Below are 11,754 nucleotides of genomic sequence, written 5' to 3'. Positions count from 1 at the left end.
CTGCGCTTTCGCCCCAAAAAATCTTCGTGTTATTCCCCCCACACACACCCCGGGAGAGACGGGAGACCGCGCGTCCCGCCCTGCCGCCGGAACCGGCCCTTAACTCGAGCAGGGAGCGCTGCACCGCCACGAGAGCCACTGCGCATGCGTCGCCGGGCCCATCTCCTGGCTGCCCTTACTTACCACGTGATCGCCGGCGTCTTGCCAACGACTGCGCTCGCGCCGGCGTCGCCACCTTGCCTGCCCCCCCACCCCGCCGCCCGACCGCCCGACTTCGCTTTCTTACTGCGGCTCCCCCTCCGCTTTTTCGGCTCCCTGGGGTTCCCCCACCCGCATTTTGGGGTCCCCGTCTCACATTTTAGGGGTGATGACCCCGCAATTTACGGGTCGGGGGCCGGGAGGAGAGGAAACGGGGTGCCCAAGAAGGGGTTTCTTTTTTTGTTTTTTTTTTCTCTTTTATTTCATTTTCATTTTATTTCCTTTTTAGGTTTTTTGCCTTTTTTTTTAATTTTATTTTGTTTTTTATATTTCCTTTTTTATTTCGTTTATTTTTTATTCTCTTTATTTTTCATTTTCTCTCCCAGTGCTCCCCAGTAACACCCAGTGCTCCCCAACATCCCCCAGCAACACCCAGTGCTCCCCAGTGCACCCCAGTAACACCCAGTGCTCCTCAACAACCCCCAGCAACACCCAGTGCTCCCCAGTAAACACCCAGTGCTCCCCAACAACCCCCAGGAACACCCAGTGCTCCCCAAAAATTGACCCAAAACCGACCCAAATCACCCCAAAAGCTGACCCAAAACTGACCCCAAAACCTGACCCAAATCATCCCAAAAGCTGACCCAAAACTGACCCCAATCATCCCAAAAGCTGACCCAAAACTGACCCCAATCATCCCAAAAGCTGACCCAAAACTGACCCCAAAAACTGACCCAAATCATCCCCAAAACTGACCCAAAACTCTGCATTTATTTGGCACCATTTCCTCTCAGAAACAACATCTCCGATTTAGTTGATTGCTAAAGCCATCATTTTAAAATCATCCCAGGAATCAAAAGGGACTGGAAAACACACACAAATCATTCCTGCACCCACCAAATCATTAGGAATTGGAACCCGATTCCCTCATCTCTCTCCTTGTGCTTCTTGGCTGGAAAACCTGATGATCCCCGCTGGCTATTTTTAGGCTGCTTTTCTTCCACAGCTCCTTTCCTCCCGGCTGAAACCTCCTGGCATATTCAGGGCTTACCTGGAGGGAAGCCCCTCTGAGGTATTTCCTCTCGCGGCAATTCTGTGGGATGAAGAAGTAAAAAAAGCACATCAAGAGCTCCTTCTACCCCCTTCCCTCGCATACACCCTCCCAGTTTGCCCTTGGCAGCTCCATCCCCCCGGCACCCGCACCCGACGCTTCGGCTCCGCTGGGCAAGGGACAGCAAGTGCAGAAGCAAGTCCAGTGCTGGGCAGGGGCTCCCTGGGGAACGGCACTTCAGTGCTTTAGTCCGTGGCCTTTCCTGCTGCCCTCCCTCCCGGAGGCAGAGGATGACCCGGCCCTTGTTTCTCCCACGCTCGCAGACCCAGGTCCTGCTCCTTTGGCCCCACTTTTCTTAGCAGACCCGGCATCATTTCCCAGGGTCCCCAGGAAACTTCTGCACTTGACCCATTGCTGAGTGCAGAGCACAGGGCGAGGGAAGGACAAATTTCTCGGCACCCACCCCCTGGAATTTTCCTTCTCCGCCGCACGCTCCCGTTCCCGCTGTCTCTGGAGGTGCCCGCACGAGTCCTCCTTCTCCCAGCACCTCAGAGAATGTCCTCTTCACCCGGGTCCTGCTTACCGGCGTCCAACAAAACACGCTGACGACATTTTTCAGGATGCCAGTGGAGAGATATTAGAGCACACTGCACAGGGAAGCTGAGCCCGCCCCATCCCTGCAAGTGTTCCAGGCCAGGCTGGATGGGACTCGCAGCAACTGGGGACAGTGGAAGGTGTCCCTGCCCACGGAAGACAGGCTGGCCTTTGAAGGTCCCCTTCAAACCAAATCGCTCTGGGATTCCCCTCCAAAATCACTACCCAAGAGACACAGCAAGCAAAGCAGAGGGACTGCACTCCCCGCTTTTCTTACCTGCAGGCACACACAGCACAGCACGTTGGACAGAAAAGCCACAGGGTTAGTCCTGCCAGAGGCGTCCGGCACACCCACGGCGACCGAAGGGAAGGAGGGAGCCTGGGAACACGGAGTAAAAGACACCTTAATTAGGACCACACCGAGCAATAGCCGGGTCATTCCCACAGACAGCTTCACCGGCCAGTCACACAAAAAGCACTCACCGAGGCCTCAGTTAGGATGGCTCCTGACGCTGACCAGGTGAATACCTCCCTGGAAGCCCGCTCCGCTCCTGCCAGGCACTGGGGCTCACCCAGGGGGGCTTTGCCAAGCATCCAATGGAAATTAAAATTACAGCCTGGGCAAAGGCGCTTCCCGCAGGACCGCTCCTGGCCGAGGCCACCGGTCCGTGCAAGTCAGACCACTGACCACCCGGGGGGATTTGTGGGGGCACGCTTCCAGCTTTTATTCTCCAGAAGCTCCAGTTCTTTCTGGCACCGCTTGCTTCAGTCTTCCCCTGTTGGAAGAGGTCACTTAAGGCTTTCGAGGGGCCAGATTGCCAAAGCCCGGCGGGTCCATTCCCACGAGGAAAGGTAGCTTTGTCTTGGACAGGATACTGGGGGGGAGACACAAAATAAAAGTTTAATTTAAAACAACTGCCTAGAATAGAAAGCAATTCAAACATAAGGCAGACAAGACTCGTGCAAATCTGACTCCATTTGGCTTCAAAGGAGAATTATTTCCCTCTGCACCTAACAGAATGTCATTTTCACCCGGGTCCTGCTTACCATCGTCCAACAAAACACGCTGACAAAATTTTTCCTGATGCCAGTGGAGAGACATTAGAGCACACTGCACAGGGAAGCTGAGCCTGCCCCATCCCTGCAAGTGTTCCAGGCCAGGCTGGACGGGACTGGGAGCATCCAGCCGGGGATGAGAGCGGCAGGTGTGGGCCCTGCCCACGGAAGCAGGTTGGAAGGGTCGCCCTTCGAAAAACCAAATCGCTCTGGTAACTCCCCTCCAAATCGGAAAAAACGGAGTACTCCCCAAGAGAAACACAGAAGCAAAAGCAGAAGGACAGTGTGCTCCCAGCTTTTGCGCTAACCTGCAGGCACACAGCACAGCACTTTGGACAAAAAGCCAACGGGTGAGGAGCCACTGCAACAGAGGCGTCCGGCCACCACAGGCGATCGAGGGAAGAGGGAGCCCTTGGAACACGGATGGGGTAAAAAGACACCATTAATTAGGAGAGTAGGACCACAGGACAGACCGAGCAAGTTCCGGCCATTCCCACAGACAAAGCTTCAACCGGACCAGTCCACCAAGGCAACAAAAAGCACTCACCGGAGGCCTCAGTTAGATGCTCCTGACGCTGAACGCAGAGTTGAATACCTCCATTTGCCCCGGGGTGTCAAGACTAACATCCCTGGGAAGAAGTCACCCTGAACAACAAAAAGGCAAAATTAGTGAAGCACGGGGTCCTCTTCTGACTAGATTGCCACCAACATTCCATAGCAAATGCCATGACTATTCTGTTACAGACGAGAAAACCCTGTTCTCCCAAACAAACAGCGAGGAGATTTATGGGCACGCCTGAAAATCTCCTGTGAGAAATTTGTAACTAAGGAGCAGGTGCTATCTTGAGTTGAAGGCATCAATTTGACAGACACTTAGTACAGCAAACTCTTCAGCAGAGCAATTAATTGCTGCCTATTTGAACAGTAGGTGAGAGAAAATGACAGTCTAATAGAAGACAAGAAAAGCAGAACTGCAATCAGCAGCCTTTTCTTCCATCTCTCCCGAGAAAGTCTAGTTTGTCTGTTCTAATAATTCTATGCCCTTTTCTACATGAAACTTAGACCAAGGCTGAAAAAACAACTAGAAAACACGGAGAGAAGCTTTTTAGAATTTCACGTGATTTTCCCAAACCGATCCCAGAAAAGCAGAACTCGGTAGAATGTGCTCACCTCGAGGCCTTTGGTCTTTTTTTCCATAAGCTTCGTCACCTGATTGACAAAGCAGAGTAGACTCGGTATTTAGGCTCACAACAGGAAAACCTCCCCTTCGTTTCCTAAAAGAAAGGACATTAATCTGCACAGCTGCAGGCGCGTCTCCAGCTGTTAAAGCCTTTCAGCTTTTCAGAGGGTGAGAATGCCCTGCTAAGGAAGGCTGAAAAATGCTGGGAGCCTGCCCAGGTCAAAGAGCCCCTTGATTTTGTCTGTGTTCCAGTCCCTGGCTAAAGAAAGGGCAGAACCACCGCAGGTGTTGCTTGCCTTTTCCCTACGAGGTTTTGCCAGGCGCTGGGCCAGCCCGGGCACTGCGGGGGAAGGCCGGCAGTGCCCAAAGCCCGCCGCTTTCCCAGGGCAAGCGTCGCTTGCGAGAGCGCCCCCGAGCGCCGGGCCCTGCCTCACAGTCGCCGCCTGGCGGACACGGCCGGGAGCGGCACTGCAGCCGCGCGCGGCGCTGCAGCGCTGCGCCCCCCCCCCCTTGGCGAGACCCGCGGCGCCTTTCGCGCGTCCGGGCCTTTCTTCCCTAAAACCTGCCCTTGCCTAGGAAAAGCTGAGCAGTTCACAGAGTTGCTGTTTCCAGCCCAGCTTCCCAAAGGATTTCTCTCTCCCGGCAGCACAGACAGGGTCCCCGAGGCAGCGCAGACCCTCCCCGCGGGGGGTGTGGTGCGTGTGCAATGCCAGGGCACATCCGAACCCGGCCCTGCGGCGGCACGCAGGTGCGAGTTTCTCCGCAGAGGCGAGAAACTTGCCTGTCGCTTCCCCGGCCTGCAGTCCCCGATGGCCGCGGGAGAGGCAGAAGAGCGGCCGCGCCCACCCGCCGCGCCCAGCTTACCCCCGGGGACGATCTCCGTCGGATCTGCCGCCGTGGGTCGCTTCCGGGGGGGGGGAAGGCGGCGGCGCAGCCCCGATAGCATCTCCAGGGCACGGCGGGAGCGGGAGCGGGAGCGGGGGCGGGAGCAGGGGCGGGAGCGGAGCGGAGCGGAAAGGGCGGCGGGGGGGGGGGGGGGGCGGAGCCCGCGCCTGGGGTCCGAGACGGGGGCTGACCGCACCGGTGCCTGCCGCCGCCCACGAACCTGCCGCCCGCGCCCGGCGCCACCGAGCCCCCCGCCCCGTCCCCACAGCGGGAAGCGGCGCGGCGAGACGGCGCTGCGGGCGCGGGGCGGGGGTCCGGGTCGCGGCGGCGGTCAGGCAACAGGATAGACGCCTCTCTGAGGCCAGGGCGGGGGCCTCTCGCCGCCATCTTGAGTGTGGCCTCGGCTAAGTTCCGGTCCTGGCGGCGCCATCTTGAGTGTGGCGTCGGGGCGAACTTCCGGGCCGGGGCCGCCATCTTTAGTGTGGTCGTTCCGGTCCTGGCGGCGCCATCTTTACTGTGGGCTTGGCGAACTTCCGGGACGGGACCGCCATCTTTAGTGTGGTAAATTCCGGTCCTGGCGGCGCCATCTTTACTGTGGGCTTGGCGGACTTCCGGGACGGGACCGCCATCTTTAGTGTGGTAAATTCCGGTCCTGGCGGCGCCATCTTTACTGTGGGCTTGGCGGACTTCCGGGTCGGGGCTTTGGAGGACTTCCGGTCGCTCTCTACTTCTGGTGACCGAGTTTACCCAAATTAGCGTCCCTCCTCGCTAATTTCTGCGCTTTCACCCCAAAAAATCTTCGTGTTATTCCCCCCACACACACCCCGGGAGAGACGGGACACCGCGAGTCCCGCCCTGCCGCCGGAACCGGCCCTTAACTCGAGCAGGGAGCGCTGCAGCGCCACGAGAGCCACTGCGCATGCGTCGCCGGTCCCTCTCCTGGCTGCCCTTAGTTTCCACGTGATCGCCGGCGTCTTGCCAACGACTGCGCACGCGCCGGCGTCGCCACCTTGCCTGCCCCCCCACCCCGCCGCCCGACCGCCCGGCTTCGCTTTCTTACTGCGGCTCCCCCTCCGCGTTTTCGGCTCCCTGGGGTTCCCCCACCCGCATTTTGGGGTCCCCGTCTCACATTTTAGGGGTGATGACCCCGCAATTTACGGTTCGGGGGGCGGGAGGAGAGGAAACGGGGTGCCCAAGAAGGGGTTTCTTTTTTTTTCTTTTTTTTTTTTCCTCTTTTATTTCATTTTCATTTTATTTCCTTTTTAGTTTTTTTGCCTTTTTTCTTTTTAATTTTCTTTTGTATTTTATATTTCCTTTTATATTTCGTTTATTTTTTATTCTCTTTATTTTTCATTGTCTCTCCTAGTGCTCCCCAGTAACACCCAGTGCTCCTCAACAACCCCCAGTAACACCCAGTGCTCCCCAAAAATTGACCCAAAACCGACCCAAATCACCCCAAACACTGACCCAAAACTGACCCCAAAAACTGACCCAAATCATCCCAAAACTGACCCCAAAAACTGACCCCAATCGTCCCAAAAGCTGACCCAAAACTGACCCAAATCACCCCAAAAAATAACCCCAAACTGACCCAAATCATCCCCAAAACTGACCCAAAACTCTGCATTTGTTTGGCATCATTTCCTCTCAAAAACAACATCTCCGATTTAGTTGATTGCTAAAGCCATCATTTTAAAATCATCCCAGGAATCAAAAGGGACTGGAAAACACACAGAAATCATTCCTGCGCCCACCAAATCATTAGGAATTGGAACCCGATTCCCTCATCTCTCTTCTTGTGCTTCTTGGCTGAAAAACCTGATGATCCCCGCTGGCTATTTTTAGGCTGCTTTTCTTCCACAGCTCCTTTCCTCCCGGTTGAAACCTCCTGGCATATTCAGGGCTTACCTGGAGGGAAGCCCCTCTGAAGTATTTCCTCTCGTGGCAATTCTGTGGGATGAAGAAGTAAAAAAAGCACGTCAAGAGCTCCTTCTACCCCCTTCCCTCGCATACACCCTCCCAGTTTGTCCTTGGCAGCTCCATCCCCCCGGCACCCGCACCCGACGCTTTGGCTCCGCTGGGAAAGGGACAGCAAGTGCAGAAGCAAGTTCAGTGCTGGGCAGGGGCTCCCTGGGGAACGGCACTTCAGTGCTTTAGTCCGTGGCCTTTCCTGCTGCCCTCCCTCCCGGAGGCAGAGGATGACCCATCCCTTGTTTCTCCCACGCACGCAGACCCAGGTCCTGCTCTTTTGGCCCCACTTTTCTTAGCAGACCCGGCATCCTTTTCCAGGGTCCCCAGGAAACTTCTGCACTTGACCCATTGCTAAGTGCAGAGCACAGGGCAAGGGAAGGACAAATTTCTCGGCACCCACCCCCTGGAATTTTCCTTCGCCGCAGCACGCTCCCGTTCCCGCTGTCTCTGGAGGTGCCCGCACGAGTCCTCCTTCTCCCAGCACCTCAGAGAATGTCCTTTTCACCCGGGTCCTGCTCGCCGTCGTCCAACAAAACACGCTAACAACATTTTTCAGGATGCCAGTGGAGAGATATTAGAGCACACTGCACAGGGAAGCTGAGCCTGCCCCATCCCTGCAAGTGTTCCAGGCCAGGCTGGACGGGACTGGGAGCAACCGGGGACAGTGGAAGGTGTCCCTGCCCACAGAAGACAGGCTGGCCTTTGAAGGTCCCCTTCAAACCAAATCGCTCTGGGATTCCCCTCCAAAATCACTACCAAAGAGACACAGCAAGCAAAGCAGAGGGACTGCAGCACTCCCCGCTTTTCTTACCTGCAGGCACACACAGCACAGCACGTTGGACAGAAAAGCCACAGGGTTAGTCCTGCCAGAGGCGTCCGGCACACCCACGGCGACCGAAGGAAAAGAGGGAGCCTGGGAACACGGAGTAAAAGACACCTTAATTAGGACTACACTGAGCAATAGCCAGGTCATTCCCACAGACAGCTTCACCGTCCAGTCACACAAAAAGCACTCACCGAGGCCTCAGTTAGGATGGTTCCTGACGCTGACCAGGTGAATACCTCCCTGGAAGCCCGCTCCGCTCATGCCAGGCACTGGGGCTCACCCAGGGGGGCTTTGCCAAGCATCCAATGGAAATTAAAATTACAGCCTGGGCAAAGGCGCTTCCCGCAGGACCGCTCCTGGCCAAGGCCACCGGTCCGTGCAAGTCAGACCACTGACCAGCCGGGGGGATTTTTGGGGGCACGCTTCCAGCTTTTATTCTCCAGAAACTCCTGTTCTTTCTGGCACCGCTTGCTTCAGTCTTCCCCTGTTGGAAGAGGTCACTTAAGGCGTTCGAGGGACCAGATTGCCAAAGCCCGGCCGGTCCATTCCCACGAGGAAAGGTAGCTTTGTCTTGGACAGGATACTGGGGGGAGACACAAAATAAAAGTTTAATTTAAAACAACTGCCTAGAATAGAAAGCAATTCAAACATAAGGCAGACAAGACTCGTGCAAATCTGAATACATTTGGCTTCAAAGGAGAATTATTTCCCTCTGCACCTAACAGAATGTCATTTTCACCCGGGTCCTGCTCGCCGTCGTCCAACAAAACACGCTGACAAAATTTTTCCTGATGCCAGTGGAGAGATATTAGAGCACACTGCACAGGGAAGCTGAGCCTGCCCCATCCCTGCAAGTGTTCCAGGCCGGGCTGGATGGGACTGGGAGCATCCAGCCGGGGATGAGAGCGGAAGGTGTCCCTGCCCACGGAAGGCAGGGTGGCCTTTGAAGGTCCCCTTCAAACCAAATCGCTCTGGGATTCCCCTCCAAAATCACTACCCAAGAGACACAGCAAGCAAAGCAGAGGGACTGCACTCCCAGCTTTTCTTACCTGCAGGCACACACAGCACAGCACGTTGGACAGAAAAGCCACAGGGTTAGCCATGCCAGAGGCGTCCGGCACACCCACGGCGACCGAAGGGAAGGAGGGAGCCTGGGAACACGGAGTAAAAGACACTTTAATTAGGAGTACACCGAGCACTAGCCAGGTCATTCACACAGCTTCACTGTCCAGTCGTACAAAAAGCACTCACCGAGGCCTCAGGTAGGATGGCTCCTGACGCTGACCAGGTGAATACCTCCATTTGCCCCGGGGTGTCAAGAATAACATCCCTGGGAAGAAGTCACCTCCAACAACAAAAAGGCAAAATTAGTGAAGCACGGGGTCCTCTTCTGACTAGATTGCCACCAGCATTCCATAGCAAATGCCATGACTATTCTGTTACAGACGAGAAAACCCTGTTCTCCCAAACAAACAGCGAGGAGATTTATGGGCACGCCTGAAAATCTCCTGTGAGAAATTTGTAACTAAGGAGCAGGTGCTATCTTGAGTTGAAGGCATCAATTTGACAGACACTTAGTACAGCAAACTCTTCAGCAGAGCAATTAATTGCTGCCTATTTGAACAGTAGGTGAGAGAAAATGACAGTCTAATAGAAGACAAGAAAAGCAGAACTGCAATCAGCAGCCTTTTCTTCCATCTCTCTCGAGAAAGTCTAGTTTGTCTGTTCTAATAATTCTATGCCCTTTTCTACATGAAACTTAGACCAAGGCTGAAAAAACAACTAGAAAACACGGAGAGAAGCTTTTTAGAATTTCACGTGATTTTCCCAAACCGAGCCCAGAAAAGCAGAACTCGGTAGAATGTGCTCACCTCGAGGCCTTTGGTCTTTTTTTCCATAAGCTTCGTCACCTGATTGACAAAGCAGAGTAGACTCGGTATTTAGGCTCACAACAGGAAAACCTCCCCTTCGTTTCCTAAAAGAAAGGACATTAATCTGCACAGCTGCAGGCGCGTCTCCAGCTGTTAAAGCCTTTCAGCTTTTCAGAGGGTGAGAATGCCCTGCTAAGGAAGGCTGAAAAATGCTGGGAGCCTGCCCAGGTCAAAGAGCCCCTTTATTTTGTCTGTGTTCCAGTCCCTGGCTAAAGAAAGGGCAGAACCACCGCAGGTGTTGCTTGCCTTTTCCCTACGAGGTTTTGCCAGGCGCTGGGCCAGCCCGGGCACTGCGGGGGAAGGCCGGCAGTGGCCAAAGCCCGCCGCTTTCCCAGGGCAAGCGGCGCTTGCGAGAGCGCCCCCGAGCGCCGGGCCCTGCCTCACAGTCGCCGCCTGGCGGACACGGCCGGGAGCGGCACTGCAGCCGCGCGCGGCGCTGCAGCCGCGCGCCCCCCCCCCCTTTGGCGAGACCCGCGGCGCCTTTCGCGCGTACGGGCCTTTCTTCCCTAAAACCTGCCCTTGCCTAGGAAAAGCTGAGCAATTCACAGAGTTGCTGCTTCCAGCCCAGCTTCCCAAAGGATTTCTCTCTCCCGGCAGCACAGACAGGGTCCCCGAGGCAGCGCAGACCCTCCCCGCGGGGGGGTGTGGTGCGTGTGCAATGCCAGGGCACATCCGAACCCGGCCCTGCGGCGGCACGCAGGTGCGAGTTTCTCCGCAGAGGCGAGAAACTTGCCTGTCGCTTCCCCGGCCTGCAGCCCCCGATGGCCGCGGGAGAGGCAGAAGAGCGGCCGCGCCCACCCGCCGCGCCCAGCTTACCCCCGGGGACGATCTCCGTCGGATCTGCCGCCGTGGATCGCTTCCGGGGGGGGGGAAGGCGGCGGCGCAGCCCCGATAGCATCTCCAGGGCACGGCGGGAGCGGGAGCGGGGGCGGGAGCGGGAGCGGGAGCAGGGGCGGGAGCGGAGCGGAGCGGAACGGGGCGAGCGGGGGCCGCGCGGGGCGAGCGGGGTCCTCGTGCGCCGCGGCTCCGAGACGGGGGCTGCCCGCGCCGGTGCCTGCCGCCGCCCACGAACCTGCCGCCCGCGCCCGGCGCCGCCGAGCCCCCCGCCCCGTCCCCACAGCGGGAAGCGGCGCGGCGAGACGGCCCTGCGGGCGCGGGGCGGGGGTCCGGGTCGCGGCGGAGGTCAGGCAACAGGATAGACGCCTCTCTGAGGCGAGGGGGCCTCTCGCCGCCATCTTTAGTGTGGCCTCGGCTAAGTTCCGGTCGCGGCGGCGCCATCTTGAGTGTGGCGTCGGGGCGAACTTCCGGGCCGGGGCCGCCATCTTTAGTGTGGTCGTTCCGGTCCTGGCGGCGCCATCTTTACTATGGTCTTGGCGGACTTCCGGGCCGGGGCCGCCATCTTTAGTGTGGTAAGTTCCGGTTCTGGCGGCGCCATCTTTACTGTGGGCTTGGCGGACTTCCGGGCCGGGGCTGCCATCTTTAGTGTGGTAAGTTCCGGTCCTGGCGGCGCCATCTTTACTGTGGGCTTGGCGGACTTCCGGGCCGGAGCCTTGGAGGACTTCCGGTCGCTCTCTACTTCCGGTGACCGAGTTTACCCAAATTAGCGTCCCTCCTCGCTAATTTCTGCGCTTTCACCCCAAAAAATCTTCGTGTTATTCCCCCCACACACACCCCGGGAGAGACGGGACACCGGAACCGGCCCTTAACTCGAGCAGGGAGCGCTGCACCGCCACGAGAGCCACTGCGCATGCGTCGCCGGTCCCTCTCCTGGCTGCCCTTACTTACCACGTGATCGCCGGCGTCTTGCCAACGACTGCGTACGCGCCGGCGTCGCCACCTTGCCTGCCCCCCCACCCCGCCGCCCGACCGCCCGGCTTCGCTTTCTTACTGCGGCTCCCCCTCCGCTTTTTCGGCTCCCTGGGGTTCCCTCACCCGCAGTTTGTGGTCCCCTTCTCACATTTTAGGGGTGATGACCCCGCAATTTGCGGTTGCGGAGGGGGGAGGAGAGGACTTAGGGGCACTGATTGGGCTTTAAGTGGTGCTGGGTGGGGTTGAAGTGGGC

This window comes from Pipra filicauda, unplaced genomic scaffold (assembly GCF_003945595.2).
Source record: "Pipra filicauda isolate LSUMZ 115617 unplaced genomic scaffold, ASM394559v2 scaffold407_size631318_pilon, whole genome shotgun sequence".
Lineage (NCBI taxonomy): Eukaryota > Metazoa > Chordata > Aves > Passeriformes > Pipridae > Pipra > Pipra filicauda.
Note: the sequence above shows the minus strand (reverse complement) of the source record.